Raw genomic sequence first — 20,517 nt, 5'->3', positions numbered from 1 at the left:
GCAGCCGCTCTCGCTGGAGTAGCGAATCCAGTCAAACAGGGAATAAAGAGCCGATCTATGGCATCCACCAGCTCCTGTTCACAACACGGACAGCGTTTTGCAGTAGCGAAGTACTTCTATCAATTCATAGACGCCAACTTGTAGACCTCAGAGCGGTTACTATTAGAAGCTAACACCATACTTTTTCTCCAGTATGGAGTGAAATAATAGCGTTTTTCTTGTATAGGAGCGAATTCCAGTTAAAGCGCCGTAGAAAAACAAGGACAAACATTGGGCTTCAGCTTTGCCGCGGCCAGGTAGGTAAGGACGTGCGTGCAACACACTGACATGCAAGCGGTGGCAATTGCTGCTAAATATTTTCGTATGTAAAACGATATGGACACAAATGGAGACCAGTGACCAAATGCGTGTGGCTGTAAAAGCTGTGTGAATTGACATCCCTTGTGCATGGTATACCGTGTGGTGCGCGCCCGTTGTGCGCAAGCGCTCGAGCCTAAACATTTGGGGGTGAAAGGGAGTATCGTCCCGCTCTAAAGCTTGCTCTTATGTATCATAACATTGTTACTGATGTGTAAGATTGCTGCAAAAGTTATATTAAAACAGTGTCTCGCTCAGTCCATTAACGATAATATAGGAATTATCCGCGACGTGTCAGATGTGTGCTACTGTGGTTGTCATCACTCTTACTTTTTTTTTAATAGACAAGATATTATGAATGTATATTTTTCAAAATATAAAATTTAAAAACATTAACTATTTTCTTTATGTAGTCTGCGACTAAACTCATTTCGTCACCCTTTATCATTTGAATGGTAAGGTGGAGTAGTTAAATAGTATGAATGAATTATTAGTAATTCTCAACACCATTTACTGTGACATATTTTTTTCCATGTTTGTAATTTTTTTTTTAATTTATTTTTTTGGCGTAACTATATCCGACTTTCACAAGCAGCTCTGATCTAGACAGTTTTCGTTATGGTTTGATCGTGCATATTCAGTTTATTCGTCTGCCTATGAAATAATAATAGCCTTGCAATTGAGGAATCTGTCAGCTGGAAGTTATCCGGCATGCACGTTAAGAGTCAAGACAAAAAGCGTGCTTGAATGCACCTGCTTTATTTTCCTACTTCACTGTATGCTACAGAATACCCCCCTTCGGTTATTCGCTCGCATATTTGATGTCATTTGAAAGCCTTAGCTAGTTTTGATGTAAATTATGCGTATAAAATTGGTATTGATATGTTTCACGAGTACTAATAGGTGAGGTACACGCATTTTGTTTTAGCTGCTGTTTACAGGTACTGGGTACACATTCGTGTGTCTGCATACAAAATGCTAACTTCTAAAGACTATGAAAGCTGTTTTATAGCTCACAACAGAATTTTCTATTGTTTGCAATCTCTTTGAAGTAAAAACCGTTATTTCTCAGCTACACCTCCTTGTCTTTAAAACAAGAAAGTATTTAAATGAGACGTAGTTCATCTCATCCATTCTTCGCACGCGTCGATGTGATTTTTGGCTCCTTTAATAGGTGACTTTTTTTGCAGAGCTCTTTTTGTTGATAAGTGAAGCTGTACTACTTCGTGTAGTGTACGCTCTTACCAGTAAAACGATCTAGTACAGACGCATTTGTAACAGTTCTACTTGTTCTTTTCAACCTCTGCGCTGTTCGATCTCTTTTGCTGAGTCCCCACTGTAAAATTGATAGAATGCTTGGTTGGCGAGACGTAATTAAAGTAATGTAACTTGGATGGCAAATCAGCAGTCTTGGTAGGAGGACTTCTTAATGAAAGGGCCCCCAAGCAATTAAGGGCTTGTCATACAGTCTGAACAGGCCATGGGAGTTCTTGGGTGTGTCACCCGGACACTGCAATTCTTCATAATAAGGACTGTGGCGGGCACTGAATATAAAGAAATCTCGGATTGAACAGGAAATCCTTTCTGAAGTCTTTCATTTTTCCAGGTCTTGGGTTTAGAGATCTGGGGATTCTCAGGTCAGAAATGTTGGGTTCCCCCGAAAACCCTCATGGTGTCCAGTGAGATGCAGAAGGGATTATCCTTTAACAGTAGGGATTAAGATTTGGATGGTCTGTTCACAACGAGGATGAAAGGTGTATGTTACAGCGAGAATGAGACTGAGGACTGCATTTTATATTTGACTTTAATAAAGGACAGACTGTGACAGCGAGACTAGTGGGAAAAGACCAAAGAGTGGGAGGATTTGGACAAAAGCGCCAGCCGGAACACATTTACACTGCGCCTACCTCTCACTGTCATTTTCTTCCATTTTTATTTCAAAAACTGCTTTTACCAGCGTAGCCCTGCAGCAAAAAGGCCAGTCCCCCATCTTTCTACAATTCAGAGCACCATTTTCACTATTGGTTGCGTTATGTCTGGGGAAAACTAATTTAAAGCCATTTTGCTACTGCTCCGCATTCTTTCTGGACTTGTTTTATGGACATGTACATTCTGAAATGGAATTAGTTTTGTATGAAGGTAACATTTTTCCATAGCTGGCTGCCGGAAAAAATGTTCTATGCGGTCGTTAAGGGCAGCGACCATCCGTGGACCACTTAATTTAGCTTTTAAGTGTTAGTGTTTTTTTTTGTAAAATAGTTTAATTGTGCTGTATGCACAGGGTGTGAATACCTTTTTTGATGCTATTATTCTAGCGCCAGTTTCCCAGTCTGCTGACAACACCGCCCCCCTCCACCCCCCCGTTTGTGATTGTGTCTGCCCCAACCCCCCCCCCCCCCAGTTCATTTTTTAGGGCCAGCAAAATCCTCTGCATTTTTTCCATTATTAATTAATGGTTACATAAAGCCGAATGTGGCATATCTAATTATGTTTTATCATATAATTGTCTTAACCAAACTACTGCTTGGAATATTAATAACGTATTTAATTAACGCAGTATGTTTGCATCATTTACCAGAAATGACAGCCTGCAGGGCTTTGTGGTATTGTGTGCTTGAGCATCTTAGGCCTGGGAGAAATAATGGTTCTCTTTCGAAATAAATGACGTTCATAAACCTGTAGGTGCCTGATTGCTTCGCTCCTCACACGCAAGACTGGACCAGCAGGTTCATTTCTCTGGAACTATGTCCGTGGAGTTAATATCTGCAATTTCAGTTCTGGAGCTTTGCAGATGCTTATTGATGAGATTTTATGATTAGTCCTTGAAAAGCATTTATGCTCATACGCAAATACGTATACGCAGCACACGCCCACGCATACATAAACGCGCGCCTGCGTATTTGCATGCTTGCATGGACACGTACATGGACACACAGTTACTGCAACACGTGTATACACACACGCACACACACACACACACACACACACACCTCTCCCTCCCAGCACATAATTTCTGTCCACCGGTCCCTCCTGATGCTGTAAACTGTACAACTGAAGATGTATCTGTTACCGCAAGTATTTTTAGAGCAAAAGAAAGTGATATCATAGTGCGGATACAGTTACCATTTCAACAAAACGGATGACGGCGTGTTCGTACTGTCCTTTCTGGTGTCCTTGTTAGTTGTTCCTGTGTCTGCACCTTAATGCTCTGCAATGGTGATCTTGAGTCACCTCGGTGGACCGATCCTACATCTGTACCGGGGGCGACCGGATGCAACAGCACACCGGACGAAAACATCTCTGGCGTTTTCCAGATAGGCTTTGCCGCCTTGGAGTTTGTGATGTTTTTTCAGATTTGAGGCTTTTTAACACGCCCAGTTCGTAATGGCCGGTTGCGTTCCTAGCCCCTTCTCCGTGCTGCGAGTCCTTTCCCTCCCGGTGTCTTTTTTTTTTTTTTTAGAGCGGAGCGCAGATAAACGCGAGGTCTCGGCCGACTGCGGCCTGCCCGCGCCCGGCTGTGACCGAACGCCGCGCTTCTCTGGCACCGCGACCGCGTGGCTCAGCTGGCGGACTGCAGCGTGGGGTAGAAGCAGCGGTCGGCAAGTCTGATCTCTCTTCAGCCCGACGGAGGACATTGCAGCAACGGCGCTGGCCCGACAAGTACAATCATACATAGCCCTAAAGGAAAAAAAAGAAGTAAGGGTAAAAAGTTGGTAAAAAAAGAAAATGCAGTTCGTTTCCAGCTAAATGGTTGGAGAAATGTATGCCGAGAGTGAGGAGGCAGCCATTACAAGCGGGAACGCTGCCCTGGGCAGCAGAGCAACAGGGAAATGATCATTTTTGGTTACAGATCAGCAGCCATGTATGTCCCCGGTAACGGTATTTAAAAAGTGAAAAATGTTTTAAAAAAGGATGAATAAAAGGAAACTGTAATAAGCAGAAAAGATATTTTTTTGCCATTTTGGTGGAGAACCGTATGGTTGATATTCAGGGTAGGGACGTCCCTAAGGAATCGAGATGCCTGTTCTCTCGCTTTTCTCTGACCTTTACGCGTGTGAGGTCACGGGTGTCGTTTTCTGTGTTTTCTTCTTGTAACTGCCGCGTGAATGTCGGAGGAAACACGGCCGCACTTCATCACTGTGTCTGCATCCTGCGGGAAGGGTGATGAACAAGAATGTGCCACCGGTTTAAATGTACCCGCATACTGAATAGTTCGAAATGTACCGCCAGCTTAAATGTACCCGCATACTGAATAGTTCAAAATGTACCACCAGTTTTAAATACACCTATACGCTGAATAGTTGAAAATGTTGCATCAGTCGAAATGTGCGCTTGCATAACAGATTCTGATTTTCCATCTGCTATCTCTGCGCCTGTGTGAAATAGATTAAAATGCCTGGACAATTTAAATGTGCTCTTGCAGTATCTTATCCCACACAGGGAAATTACCATTGCGTGTATATAAGGGGGGGCGGGGGGGGAAACAAAGAATCATTTTCTCCAGATGCAAAACCAAAATTACAGTGCTTTGTGGACTGTACGGTGCAATATAGTATCTGGCTTGCGTGTGAGTGCATCAGAGGAGGGGGGAAAAATGTTGTAAAAATAAAAAGAACTTGGACGCCAAGTTGCTGGATATAAATATTTTGGAAAGTTTTTAGCCCATAAAGAACCAGCCCAGTGAAATATAAGGCCTGATGAGACTTTCAGTCTGTCTGTGTTTGCTTTGGGATGGACTCTCATATATAACATAACTGCTTCTTTGTTTCGTATTTTGCATTCGGTTTAATGGCAAAAACAGGACTCCTCTAGGAGGCAGTTGGTTTACGTCAGTGGGCGGCAGTGTAGCATAATGGTTGGGAAACTGGGTTTGTCTCTCAAAGGTTGTGGGTTTGATTCCCAGCTGGGACTTCGCTGTTGTACTCTGGAGCAAGAAACTTATCTAGCAGTATACATGGGTTGTATGTAGTCTGTGTTAGTCGCTCTAGATGTAGAAATGTAATGTATTGTGATGTTTTGTAATGTGTGTCTGTGGATGGCATCACAGGACCAGTAATGACACTCCCTGTGCTCATCACTTTGAGCTAGTCTGGGTTTTACTAGAAGCGGCTTGAGTCGAACTGAAGCTGTTCATTAGTGGAATTAGTATTAGCCTTTTAGTAAGACCTGGAGTTGCTGACACAGTTATTCATTGTGGGAGTGAATAACTTGTGTCACCCAAGTCTTAATGGTGAAGGTTATGTTGTAAAAAAAAAAGGGGGGGGGGGGGGAGTGGCATTAAGTTAATGAATGTAGGGTTGTGCTATACCAGGTGTTCCTGTTCCCAATGTCATCCATCTCCACTTTAACTAGAATAACGCGCAGGGGAGTTTGTGAACCCAAAGTGACCTTGACAGGAATAATCAGGCTTGGCTTCTTCTTAGCATTAACCCTGCTGTGGGGACTTGAGTTTGTGGGGCTTTCTGGACAGGCTAACCACCCAGGGTTCACCCGAACTTCACACTGTCATTTTCTAGTTTTGTGTACAGTTGTCGCTGACCTATGCACAATTTGCGTTTTTCCAAACGCATCAATTTCAGTTCCACCCAGAAACGGGTGATTAGTTGGGAGCAGGCTATCCAACAGCAATTAATTAAACTCTGGGGAACTCTGCAGAACGAGCGTAGTCTTGTATCTCATTGATTCTCGGATTTGGTCATTTTGTAGAGCAAAATTTATTTATTTATTTATTTATTTATTTATTTTTTGGACAGGGTATGATAAATAACCTATGGTTTTATTCTTGGCAGATGCCAGGGTGATAGGTCTTGCGTTTGACACCATCCATTTATATAGCTGCATATTTCCTGAAGCAGTCCAGGTCGAGTCCTTTGCTCAAGGACGCAATAGCAGGGCCCTGCCCTTCTTTATTCTATGTACCGTTTACCAGTTTAGTTCCCTAATCACTACTCCGCAAGTCACATAAATACTTATGATCACGTGTCCTTCTGTGGTCTGGCGTGGCCATTAACATGGGCAAAATTATTATAAGGGTGGTGTCAAAGCTCAGTCCTGTGGCATTTGCATTAGGCAGTGAATAAAATGTGTGCAAGTGCTTAAATGGGTGTAATACAATTGCAAACACTGATGAAAAACACCCAGAGGCTGTGGAGTCCCAAACGTCAAGAGAAAACGCGCACGGTGATATACGGGCGTATGGCTGAAGGCTCTCGGTTAAAGTGAAAAATGATCATGTGATAACATGGTGCACTGGACAGCGGCCTAAAGATGTATTTCAGTCATTCTTGAGGCATTCAGACAAGAAGCTGATGCGAAATTGGACATTTCACACGGGAAACTGACGTGTAATTGTAGCTCTTATGCTAGTAAATTCAAAGTCCTAGTGTTTCCAGAAGAGCTTACATGTATGGCACTATGTCTTAATCTCCCTCTGTGAAATGGAACCATTACTGTTCTGGCAGGTCATCATTAGGCCTCGATGATTTTTCAGCCACACAGATCCAGTGTCCTGTATGATCCATGCGCATTCTGTTTTACACACACACAGCCGCGCGCACACACACACACACACACACACACACACCTCCCTCCTTCCTTCTTTACGGCCCATTCTCACTCTGTCACACACCCAACCCTCCCTCCCTCCATGGACGCCTCTAGTTCTCAGCAGGGTCTCCATCTCCAGCTGCTTTTTGAAATGGGGCAGGTTTACTGTGAAGACTCTGGATTTAGCAACGGGGAAAATGAAGAATTAAAAATCCCTCACGTCTTCTCTACAGGAAGAGTACCTCTCTTTTACGCATACATCAACGTGTACATTATTTTAAATCTCGTACTCCCTTCACTTACTCTGTGATGTTCTGATGTGAACCTGAATTCACACGCCTTGTGGCTTTGTGTAGGTGAGCCGCACCAAACAGTACCAAAGCAAGCCGAGCTATGTTAGGGTGACGGCGTGGTGTAATGGTTAGAGAACCGGGTTTGCAATTCATGTTTTAGGTTCAAGTTGTATTGTAGGCACTGCTCTTATAACCTTGAGCAAGGTACTTAATCTGAATCGCTTCAGAAAAATATTCTGCATTATAACCAAATTGTATGCAAGAAAAAGAAGGGAAGTTGTGTATGCTACTCTGGCTAAAAGCTCCTGCTCAATACCTGAATAAACATAAATACGTCAAAGTGAGGACAACGGTAATGCCGGTGCGGCCAAGTAACAAGGACGACCTCAGTTATTCAGAAATGCTGTTTGCACTGCAGACTAAAAGACAGCTGTCGCTCTCTGCAGTTAGAGGTATATAATAGGTGTATGTCTGGGAGGACAAGCTTGCAGACAGACCTGGATATTACTCAGGCATTGCCTAAACTTGGTTGATTAAAGCAGGATTGCTTATTGCAATATTCAGAAAAATGCAGAAATGTTGATATTCTCCTGAGAGTAATGCAAGAGATGTACACTATATCTCTTCTTCCACAGGCATATTATCATAACCTTCCTTTTACTAGGAGGTCACACTGAGATTTAAATCCTCTTTTCCAAATCAAAATAAGGCCAATATGGCTAAAAATAATGTGAACAAAGTGCACATTTCCTTATAGAACTCATTCTCTCGGGCCATTTCTCCCGGGTGCTTTTTGCTTGGTTTTTTGAACTCTGGAGTAAAATGGGGAGTATTTAATTAAAATGACATCAAAATGGCAGAATATGCAAGAATAGATGGTAATGGGTAGTAATCTCAAAACGGATGTGCTCCTTGGCGGTGGGTCTTTCCGTTAACTGCCGCATTTAGTCAGCAGGGCCTGTCTTGTAATTAAAATTTAGCCAACTCCTACTGCATGGGGTTCTGTTGGTCTCTGATGTGGAGAAAGCACGCTGATCAAGAAAAATGTAATAACAAATGTAACTGCCTTCTCCAAAAATGCCTTAGTCCATCTGTGAGTAAGTAGGTGGGCAGTCAGGAGTGTAATTTATCTCTGGAGTTGGTGCGCAGAGTCTTAACTGTGTCCTGGTTATATTGGGAGCGATGCTTTTCCTTAGCGGCAGCGGGCTAATAGTTTATTCATATAGGGAATTGGAAGCAAGCAGCAAAATGTGTTTTCTTGGACTTTCTGGCTGTTTGATTGGAAAAGCAACAAAAGAAAGGCAAGCGGGCTGCTCCGTACTGCTCCCTGTGTACGGTTAGTGTACCTCTGAGCGCGTTTGTGGCTCTAAATAATATGAGTCGCTATTTTAGAAGCGCAGTTAGGAAGTTGGAAAGGTAATCTTTAATGGACTGTGCGCAGCAGATTATCCTCATGCAAGTGCTCAGGAAATGACTCTCTGTTACATTGTGTGATTCACTCATTTATCCTAACGTGACCTTGGTGATGAGGGAAGAAGAGAGACGGGGAATGAGGAAGAAATGCGAGCGTAAAGCAGAATTTGATTAAAACAATCCCGGACTGCCTTCCATAAGCAGGTTACTTAATTAAAAATGCTTCAATTGAGTCTCCTGCTGATTCCGTGCTAATGGTGATGCGAGCGCGGCTTCTGCGGTGGGCTGGGCAGCTCCTGACGAGCTTCGGAAACGCAGCGGTCGTTGGGGCGGCGAATCGCGGGTGCCGCGCGACGCCCCGCTTCCTGCCTCCGTGAGCGACGCCGGCGAGCGCCAGCTCTGTCGAGCACTTTCCGGCGATGCCATGTCAGAGCCAGGGTTGCCAGATGCTTTCGATTTTCACTCGCCATTGTAGCCTATTCCTTAAACTCCCCCTCCCCCTCCCAACTCCAATTTTCATGGGCTTCGCATAAAGTTTTCCGCACATTTGTTCCCCCCCATATACCGCTCAAAATCCCCAACCACCCACAAGTTTTTGTTCTGGAACGTCTTCAATTAAAATTTTAACATCGTTATCTTTTGGGCGAATGTATCCCTTAGAAACACTTTTTGTTCTGCAGAGTTGCTCTGATAGACGCATTTAATTGTCAAAATGAATAGAAGCTTACTGTACTTCATGTTTGGAAGGAATATAATGAATGTAATGTTGTATATCTTTATGTGGGCTATGGCTCTGTCCCCATATGGATTATGAACAGTAGGAAGGTAGGACACATGATTGAGGCATAAATGAGGACTTATTTTGAAAAGAAAAAAGGGAAAGCATCCCAGAAATGATTAATTTCTCTGCATACAGGTTTTTCTGAAATAAAGTATTTTTCTTGTATATTATTACAAAGGGAATTCATTCAACTACATCATGTGGAATCCGGATTAATAATTGGTTGGATTTTGTTTTGGGAATTGAGTGTTATTTTGGTTGGACATTTGCACGTCCTGAATTGCTGAGGAGGCTCATGCTGAAATGTGTTGTCTGTCTGTGTGTAGATGCTGCAGTTAACAGCGCTTTCAGAAGAATAAAAAAATGTCCAGCACCCATTAAAGACATGAAAGAAATTCTCATAATATGTAACATGATCACGTCTTTGGAGGTTTAGTATGTGTAATCGCAAGGGTGTAGTAGTATAATTATAATTGCACAGTTGACCGAGTGTGATTATGTTTTTTTATGCGGTGTGGTCTTTTATCTGTCTTCCAGGAGTTGAATGTTGGAAGTTGTGGAAAATGAGTTATGTTTTTCAATAATTGGTGTCAGAAGGTGAAAGCTGTGAAGTGGCTGGATGATGTTTTGCTTTGAGGCTGCGGTGGTTTGTCACCGTGCGCCTAATGTTCCTGCCGCTCTCCAGCCCTGTATCTACCTGCTTTTGAAATCGCAGTTTGTGATGCCCACTCGCAGCGCCGCTTACCGGTACACGTCCTCTCCACCTCCTCCGTCGCACCGTTCGTGATCCGAGACCGGGCCACTGAAGGGCAAGTCCTGAACAATCAGCGTTGCTTGCTTAATTGCATCTTAGTTGTAAAGGAGTGGAAAGAGTTCAAATTGCAAACGGTGACTGGCTTTTGATTGGACAGGCTTTGTGCTTATATGCTTATATCTGTGCATTTGTGCGCCTTCAGGTGTCTCTCTCGCTCTCTCTCAATTTCTTTTGAAATTTCAATTAACTTTATGGGCAGGGCAGTTACAGTCATGTTACTGAAGCAATACATGTAATACTATAATACACAGAAACTCGGAAAGTACATATAAAACATGCAAGTGTGACCCACAACACTCACACCATAGTAAAAAAAAAAAAAAGAACAATTAGTATCTCTTTTTCTCTCTCTCTGTGCACAAATTCACCTATTCTGTTCCCTAATTCTCCTATTTCTCTTGTGGCAGGAGCAGAGAACATCCTCTTCTTGTTGTGATGTGCATCAACAGTATCCCCCAGGGGCTGTATAAGGTAAGCCTACAAGTGCATTGCAGCTGCATCTTACTGCCATCCAAAGTATTGAGTTGATTGCTTGCTAGTCCGTAGAATGTAACTACATTGTACAACAGCAGTGGATTAAGACATTTGCATAGTTCTGTGTGCATGACTATGAAAACTGCATAGGATTTCCTCAAGCCGATTGGCATTGGTGGTGGGTGAGGTGAGTTCCCCTTCATCACTGTAAAGCACTTAGAGCGCTCTGAAGTTCGGAAAGTGCTATATAAATGCAATGAATTAATTGATGGATTGGACTCTCTACTGCGGAAATCCAGGTGTTCTTATTTGTGGTGGTGCCGGATTTGTGGTCATGCCAGATTTGGTAAAGCCAGTTTAAAGACCCCCAGCAATAGGTTCTGGAAATTTCCATACATGTTCTTAAAGAAATAACTTAGTACACTGGTCTAAGGCTTGCGGCGTAGAAACAGAACGCTACAAACCGCAGTCGTCTTTCAGTTGATTAGATTGTTATTTGTGCAGTGGCTGGGCTGTGTGGCCGTGTGTACAGAACGCTACAGGTTAGCGCGGTGTTTATGCTCATCCCGTGCGTAAGATTGTTTGTGGCAGTTTTATTGCCCCTGAGCCCTTTACTTCAGCGTGTGATTTGTGCCAGCGAAACGGGGAGCTCTTGGGGGTGTTCAGAGAGATGGCACGGAGAGTCGCGCTCGCTCCAATAAATTCCAGACGCCGTAAATGGATAATATGTGAGACGGCGGGCTGTGTAAATTGCCCTGGATAAAGCTGGCCGATAAACAGATGAATAGTGAAAAAGCGATTTTAATTTTACTGGATTATGAAGTTGGCGGCACCTTTCAAGAGTGCGGTTTGACGATTCGCCACAGGGGTATTCATGTTTGGCAGCCATGATAAAAGAGGCCTGCATATAACTGGAGCAGGGTTTCCTGTAATCATTATGATTATGGCATATTTAGGGATAGGGTGGGCTGCCATTCCCTAATCAAGTAACTTGGGGGTGTTGAACTTCGGGTCATCTTCCTGAATGGAGGAGCATTTCCTGCAGTCATTAACAATATGAGATATCCAGGGATAGGGTGGGCAGCCTGGCCCTGATCATGTGATCATGTGGTATTGCTGTAATTTAGGCTTAAAGTATGATGACATATTTTTCCCAGAACTGGAGACAAATGTATCTTGATTGCACATAATAATATTTCCTTACTTTCAACTAAAAAATGTTTGTCTCTCCAAACTCTTTCATGAAGAATAACGTCAACCGAACACACACAAAACTAAAGGTCAACATGTCACTGACATTGTTGGTATTGTTTTGCCGAATTTAAGAAATGTTCATTTTTTATATTCATTATTTATATGAACAAAATTCATGTTATCCGGCGAGCGAGTCATGTTTTGCTAACAGTTGATTGTGCTGATTTAGTACTGACACACTTGGCACACGGTGTAAAATAGAAAGCTGTGTGAAATAAAAGCGACCTTTCGAGGATTTGAAATGAATTCAGGGACATAAATATCAGCTGTTGTCACTTGTCTGTTCTGTGACTTCTGCATGAGTGCTAAGTAGTAAAAACAGAGTATTTATCGTCTGACAGAGCGTTCAGTTAAGGCTGAGGGTATTTATCTTCTGAGTGACTGAGTAAAATAAGCATATTTATCGGGGGAAGCAAACAGATGGATTAAAGTTCTGTCTCAGCATTGTCTCCATCAGACAGGTACCTATGAATATTCATTAGCAGTGTGATGTTACAACTTCTGGTTTGTGATTCTACTAACTATAGATATGCATAACAGCAAATAATTCGGATCCAAAACAATGTTCTGAGCCCCATCTGCTGATGAATATTCACGCCCGGTGGTTGTCATGGTAATGCTAATACAACCTCCGGAACTCTTTGTCATGGACAGGAAGGAGAGTGGGGTGTGGGATCTCGCTGGTGATTATTATCTTTGTTTAAACTGTCCCTTGTGGACTCGCAGTATTAAATATGGAGCTTAGCCTTTCAATCAGGGTCTGCCTGTAATCTGAGCCTGGACCTTGCAGCTTTAGGAGTGAGCGAAGGAAACGGAGAGAGAAGGGGAAAAAGGGGGAGAGTGGAATAAGAGAGAGAGAGTGAGAGCTGTCACGCTCACACACCTACATGACATCTCACCTACGCCATTATTCTGAACCAAATGCACAGCATGCTCCTTACTACTATGTATAATTACAGTCGCCTGCTGGTCTGCGCACAGTACTGCAGCGTACTACAGGGCCTGAATATGAGCAGCTACACTCCAAGTGAAAAGACTCTTCCTTTGTAAGAATCTTCTAGCCAGAACACAATAGATAATTTCTCAGATGGTTACTGCTAGGAAATGAGCTTTCTGTAAATTATATGGACAGCTTTTTCATGAACACATGAATATGCTGGTTAATACGTAATTTGAGCAGCTGGAACACGGTAATGCAGTCACAGGGGGCAATGAGACTGATTTTTCTGAGTGCTGTCAGAGGTTTGAATGCTATTGAAGGCTGTCTGATATCTGCTTCCTGTTGTGAGCTTCTCTCAGTTGGAGGAGTCTGGTCTCTGCTCCCTGCTCTGCCCTTATTGTGGGAGGAGTTAGTGCTCTGCTCCCACCTCTGCCTATTGTGGAGAGTGTGCTTGCTCGCTCCGCCTCTTTGTGGGAGAGATTCGCCTGCCTGTCACCTCATTGTGGAGGAGTTTGGTCTCTGCTCCCTGCTCTGCCCTTATTGTGGGAGGAGTTAGTGCTCTGCTCCCACCTCTGCCCTTATTGTGGGAGGAGTTTGTGCTCTGCTCCCTGCTCCGCCCTCTTATTGTGGGAGGAGATTGCCTGCTCTCCCACCTTATGGGGAGGTTGGTCTCTGCTCCTGCTCTCCTATTGGAGGAGTTAGGCTCCCCACCTCTGCCTTATTGTGGGAGGAGTTTGGCTCTGCTCTGCTCGCCTCTTATGTGGAGAGATGCGTCTGCTCCTGCTCACCTTTGTGGAGAGTTGTTCGCTCTCTCTGCCTTACTGTGAAGATTAGTGCTCTGTTCCCCGATTGGGGAATTTCTCTTGGGAGTTTTTTTTTGTTTTGTTTTGTTTTGTTTGTTTCAATTGAAGCTGGGAATGAAACCGCAGTGCTAAGGCAGCAGAGATCCACTCTTTTAAATGCGTGTCGGCACTAAATGTGTGTAACCGGGATGGTGCGGGTGCACTGACAGGCACAGCATGCAGCCTCGAGGCATGTTCTTTCCTCTCGGAGACCGCTTGGTAAACGCGTTTACTTTCCCCTGCATTGCAAATGAGCGTGTGGCAGCACAGACTGTGTGATGCATTAGTTCTGATCAGGAAACGGGAGGGGGTGGGGGGAGGGGGGGTATTGTCTCGGCCCGTCTAGCGATCCGCCTGAATCGACGCATTATTGCTGCCACAGCGCATTATTGTCACTGCCACGCACATCGAGTGCGATTCGCGAGTTGTATTTGCGAATGCTTTACGATTGCTGCCAATGTTTTCCGTCGGTTCTGAACAGCAGGGGAGAGCTCAGAATCTGCTCGGGGTGCGCGATTGACAGGAAGACTCGCCCGTGTGCGACAACACAAGCGTGAGCACGCCGAACGACAGTTTCACTCCCCAGGTGAAGCCGTTTGTGCGAAGCACTGCGAGGCTTCCGTCGCACTGACTACGTCAGAAATCCAGACCATGGGGCTTGTCCCTAACCTGTAAACAATAGGTCAATTAGGGAACAAAATCACCTTTTTAAATTTCTTTCCTAGAACCTTGATTCAAATATACATAAAAACATAGAAAACAAATGTTTATCTGAATTGAATCCAGTGTGTGTTGTTCACTAATAGTGCTTTAGACGGTGGAGAGTATTATTTATGCTCTCAAATTCTTATTAAATTTTACTGGTGGTTATTTTTGAGATAAAGGAACTTTGTCTTCAGTAAAAGCGTGTTCTCCCATATCATAAGGACGCCCAAGGCGGTGATTGGCAGCCGGTGCCTTGCGGAACGGCCATCTGATTTATCCGTTCATCTGACTGCGTGCTTATACCGCCGCCGCTGACCGCGGTCCCCTGTGGTCTCTGAAAGATGATGTTTTCTCCAGCCTCTTGCGAAACCGAGTGTCACGCTCGATCCGGAACCCGCCGCCTCCGCCTGTCGGGAGGCGCGATTGGCCCGCGGACTGCGGGCGCCCTGCACCCCCGTTCCGCGAAAACAGCCGCGACGCGGCTCAGTCAAACTCGGCGCGAGCTGTCACGCTGCAGATTCACCTGGGGCGGATTATCGCTGTCAGCCGTCACTCTCCGAGTACATTAACAGCTCCGAAATGGCTCTTCGGGAGAGAGCGTGGAAAACTCGCCGCTTGCCCAAGAAATCGCTTCGCGGCGTCACTGCGGCGTAAACCTCGCCCCGGAGCGAGCGCTACAGAACGGTCCTGTCTCGGCGCGGTCGCCCGTTTGGTTTTGGAAGCGGTGGCTCAAGTGGTCGCGTCCTTTAAAAACCCAAAGTGTGGAACTAGGTGCTGGTGGACCCAAGATTGCGTGAAGTGCGTTTTGGAGTGGAGTGACAGTGGCAAAGGAAGGTCAGTCGGTGCACATGAATTCTGCCTCCCATACTGTGTGCTTTCTGTTACGGACTGTACCACTTTCATCAATGTTATACAATGAAACGCTCTGATGGGAGCCATTGAGGGCTTCCCGCAGAGAAACGGTGTCGGTTACAGGTGACGTAACCCTGAAAGGGAGCACGCGGAACAGAAGGTGTGTTTGAAAGTCTTCCTGTTAGAACACCTTCAGCAAGGTAAAGCTACCAAAAATGTCAAGCTTGCCCTTGTCGCTGCCAGAAAATTGTGTGTGGTGAATGGGGTCGCCACGCCTGCCTTTAAGCTTCTCCTCAGTCTAAGTGGGATTTGTCCTCCGGCCATAATGGTAAGCATTGCAGTAGACATGTTTACATTATTTTCGATGAGAGCAGAGATCTCCGTCACCTTGCATCGACTTGTGTGCACAGTCACACAAAAACAGCGACAAAAAGGTCAGCATGAACACTCATTACTTTGGTTTAAGTTAAAAATCGAAAGTACAGTTAAGGTGATGTACTCAATATATGAATTCATTTAATGAATAAAGTTTTGAGCCCGTTCATTTGATTTGTTTTGAAAGGGAATCGGCTCTTCTGCCGGACTCCTCGTTTTCCCTCCTTCACAGCGCCGTAAAATTCCGTATCCCCAAACGACCGTAAATTTTTGGAGTGTAATCGATATAAAAAAATAATGTGTAAATGTGTCTGTTGTTTCCATAAGGCTGCGGGCTGGTTTATTTAGTGCGGCACACGTGCGGTACAGGTGGTGAAGTAGCCCAGTGTGCGGAAAGGAGGGGGGGGGGGGAGGGGGGCCATCTCTCCGCTCCAGATGGGAAACGCTTATCTGGAAGCTTTTGAAGGTGCATTCCTCAGCCATGTGGGGTCCCGTTCAGTAATGAGCCTTGCAGTCTCTCCTAAATTCCTCTGCCACGATAATGATTTATTTATCAGAGACTTCCTGTAGTATAAGAAGTTAAAAGTTTTTAAAAAACAAATAATGCAATCAATGAATTTTTTTGAATTGTGGTTTTAAGTCGGTTTGTCAAGCTTGATGTCGATTGTGCCGTGTGTGTGTGATGGATAGATTATATTTCTCCCCACTAGTGTCTGGATATTTCAGACACTGTATAGTTTGGTTCATTTTTTGTGAGGAAATTTCAAATGTCAGATTGCTTAACGTTGTGTACTCTTAAGTGGCTAGGAGGAATTACCAGAATAATCACAATTTGGTATGTGCCGTTTTCTTTCATATCCCTAATGAAACCCAGCTGCCTGGGAGTATTAGCCTAAGTTAAGGAAGTGAGGTAGGCTTGGTGCCTTGTTTTTGGAGGATGGCTGGGGCTTGTAGGCTATTTGCATATCTGGAAATTGATTTAGTCTGACTGCTTCTCTTTGTTCATGTCATGGTAATTTTATTGCATTTTTGGAGATCACAGCCAAGTAAATAATCTGTAATGCCTGAACAACCCCTTCTGTCTCTACAAATGAGTGTAAGGCTTGTATAGTTTGCCCAAGCTGGGCCTGTCTTTGAAGCGCTCTTTCAAAGTTGTGTTCTGCTGTTGTACTGTGCAGATTTGGGCAGATTGGCAGTAGGACTGCACATATTTTATCCTACCCAACCCCCCCCAGGGAAAAGGATTGGGCTGAGACATGGCTGGAAGCAGGCTGAAACTGCAGTATAGCTGGTGGGTTGTCTTATTTTTCATTATTGGTATGAAATTAAAGCTATTTATGTGTTGTGTTCGCTTGATTTGTTAGCTTGAGTTCAGTCTGGTGCCCATTGACTCGGTATGTACTGATTTTTCTGTCTCTGAAATTTTTTTCTCTTGAGGTCATCCCCCGCTTTGTGGTACATACTGTTGTTTTTTTTGTTTTTGTCTTAACCACAAAATCAATACCAATTTAAGAGAAATATTTTTATGCCCTTCTCACTCCTAGGAAATGACAGCTGCCTTAAAGGTTAATTGCTTTTTGCTAATGCTATTGAAGCGTTTTCCAGAAATAGGTCACGCTCGCGGCTGGAGTTCTGTCGCAGTTGGCGCTCTCGAACTTCGAGCGAGCCCAGATCGTCGAGCGCCAGTCGTCGCATGTTGCGTTTTTCTGCTAGGGTGTAGGTAGTCATCACACACATTTTATCCAGCATACACAAATCTGCGGCAGACATCACACACTTTTCATCCCATTCATGCAGTTCAACAACAGACATCACACATTTGATCCTGAATATGCCAACAGCACAACATTAGAGATCACACGTTTAATCCAGTGAACACCAGTAGCACAAAAACAAACAACTTATTTATCCTGTGTGCTAAACAGAACAACAGCAGTCATCACACATAGTTCATCCTGTACATATAAACAACATAAGGAACATTGTATACAATTTTATACAATATTTATAAATATCACAACTGCAGACATAACATGCACTTTACCCAGTCTGTAAAATAATATAAACAATTACAAAAGTCTATTAAGTCGTAATGCATTCGGCTACAGATGGGGGAGTTCTCTGGCTCTGAAAGAGGGCCTTATCTCTGGGTTAACTGATTGTTGCACTCCGGTGTGTTAGAGTCAAGGGGAAATAGGCCACACGGCATTCAAGATCATCAGCACCGCAATCATCCCCCCAATCAGCAGTCGCTTCAATGGCATCGGGCTAGGTGAGAGAGAGAGAGGGAAAGAGGGGAAAAAGGGGAGGCCATCAAATCACAATTTATGCGGTCTACAAGATAATATTACACCTGCAATATATTTTTTTGTTCTACACACATTTCTATATTGATTACTGGCTTGAGGTAACTAAATCAACCAATAAATTGTACCCTCCCTAAAGGGTCCTTCCTCCCAATCACGACTCTTCTCCATCCTGGCTCCTCAGTGGTGGAATGAGCCCTCCACTGCAATCAATCAGTGGGGAAGAGTCACTGCCCATCAGATTAAAAACCTATTTAAACTGTGCCTTGGTTCAAAAACTATATCCCCTAACCCATTTTCTTCCTAATAATACTGCATTATCCGTTTCCCTCTCTTGCTCCTGCTATGGTGTCTAACTTTGTAAGACTGCGCATTGACTGCTATCGGTTGTGACCCTGATAGCTTCATCGACCAGTGCATCAGCACTGCTCCTTGACTAAACCTGTAGTTACCCTCTAATGTAAATCTAACTAATGGTTAAGAGCGTCTGCTAAGTGCCTAAATGTAAAGGTAAATTTGAAATCTGGAAGCTGGGATTACTCTCTGGCAGAGCATCTTGTTGAGGTAAAAGCGGAAAGGGGGGGACACATTAAAGATGCATATTGTCTCTGATCCGACTCGCTGCAGAAATGGGCAACAACAAAAAAAAGGCCCTGGCTGGCTGAATAGGACAGTGATCACTACAACCTGGCCGAGTTAGGGATGAAGATCCACTTTATCACCTCACCCTCAGGGGATGATACCCCCGCCCCCCCCAAATCATTAGTTGAAATGAATCAATTTCAATACCTTCCAGGTTTCCAAAAAAAACTAAAGAGGGTTGTTTGTTAATGTCAGATAGAAGCAAACTTTCTCCATACCGGCTCCACAGAACCTCTTCCTCAGGGGCAAATATTTCTTCCAAAATATGAGTGCACATGAATCTGATTCACAACCTAGTGGATTCCAAAAAAAGGAAAACTCAAGAGGGTTAGTTGTTAATGTCATCTTTATATTTACCACTTTGGCAGCACAAGCACCCTTGTCGTGCAAACAAATCATATTGGAAATTCAGAGAACGTGGGGGGAGAGAGAACTTCAGGTAAGAGAGGCGGATGAAAGGGAAGCAGCCGGGGTTTTTTCTGTCTCTCTCTCTCTCTCGGGTTTAATGGGGCACGAGAGGCCTCCGAGCAGCCCGCTGACACGAGATGCGGCCAATCGCTGAAGGGCCTGGGCGGCGCTCCCTTGGCGGCTGGGAAAGGCTTCGTGCTGAAACGGTTCTGCAGGCCCTGCCTGCCGGCGGCGGTTTGTGGCGGTTTGCGGCGGTCCCTGCGCGGTCCGTGCCGATCCGGACCTGCGTGGGCTTACTGTCCCGCGCTCGGCTAGCCTTGGCTCAGATTGTGAGCTGCCATCTTGTTAGCTCCAGAGTTTTTTTTTTTTTTTTTCTTCTTTTTTAAAGACTGTTATCCAGGCGGTATGAAAATAGAAATACGACCCCTGTTCGCAAATTACTGACCTGTGCCTGTCCGCACAGACTGCCGGAGGTGCACTGCAGAGTGCTTCAGGCGGTGCGGCTGATATTCTTCTTGGAATTGGATGGAAACGGTTCCTGTATTAATAAAATATCCACCAAAAATATCTCTAAATTCCTCATCTTTGATGATTCAAAGTACAGATTTAGAATTCCCATGTGACCCTCAGGTTTTTTTGGAAGCTTTTACAGCCTCAAATCAGTGAGGGGGTGGGGTGGGGGGGGGGGTACGCTTCTGGTGCATCTAACCCGGGGATGAGATCAGCTCGGAACCCAGCCTAATGGTAAAATTAGCCGTGAATACCGACAGGAAATATTTAAAATGGCAGTTTGTCACCATCTTAATTTGCATAATTTGTGCAATTATTTAGTAAATACCCCATTGACCTGAGATGAAGAGCCTGTGGAATTTTCTCAAGATGCACTGGAATTTATGCTTTTAATGTGTCTTTTGATAAATTCATCCTTCTGTGTTTCAGTCCTGTACTCTAAATATTATGCATAATGCATATTTATCTCCCAATTGGTTGGTTTTATACGGTTGTTTGCTGTGGACTTTAAGCTGGTACCATCTGGCCTCCTCTTCCTGTGGATTTTTATTGCTAGATCCAATAAAGTCCAAAAACAGTGTGTTTAAATTGGGGGGGGTGGGAATTTGACAATATTCCATTTTGAAAAAAATAATGTTGTTGGAATATGACACTATATACGAGGAAAATGCATAGTTGCATTCGTATGGTATTTTCTGTCTGTCTGTTTGCTTGTGCTTCTGAAGGAGGGAATTTCTTTCCAGGTTTAGCTGTTTGCTGAAGATGGCAGAGTAGATGGCAGGGTGTTGTGTGGAGGCCAAAGGCAATGCTTACGCTGCTCTCGGTTTCTCTGTTTTCTCCTCAGTTCTTCTTCTTCTTCAAGTGCTGCCAATCTATTTCCAGTTCCATTTCGGCGTGAGCTTCAAATGCTAATTGATACATAGAGCCTCGCAGTTTAGGGGCTACTGCTTTTGTCTTTCTGAGCCTTGTCGGTCGATGGAGGTGGACATGACAAAGCGCTGAGAA

General features: G+C 44.2%; 1 protein-coding gene across 2 annotated transcripts in view; it reads left to right on the top strand.

Moving 5' to 3' along the window:
• LOC135252563 (kelch-like protein 29) overlaps positions 1-20,517 on the top strand; it is a 136,542-nt gene continuing 116,025 nt past the window's right edge. The window contains exons 1-2 of one of the 2 annotated variants that reach the window (XM_064330793.1): positions 1-296; positions 10,612-10,675. The gene's annotated coding sequence lies outside the window, so the exon portion shown is untranslated. Of the gene's footprint in view, positions 301-10,611; positions 10,676-20,517 lie in introns of both variants that reach the window. The other variant, XM_064330801.1, reaches the window with a different exon arrangement.

The sequence above is a fragment of the Anguilla rostrata genome, chromosome 1 (genome assembly GCF_018555375.3).
Source record: "Anguilla rostrata isolate EN2019 chromosome 1, ASM1855537v3, whole genome shotgun sequence".
In the NCBI taxonomy this organism is placed as follows: domain Eukaryota; kingdom Metazoa; phylum Chordata; class Actinopteri; order Anguilliformes; family Anguillidae; genus Anguilla; species Anguilla rostrata.
Note: the sequence above shows the minus strand (reverse complement) of the source record. Positions and strands in the feature narration are given on the sequence as shown.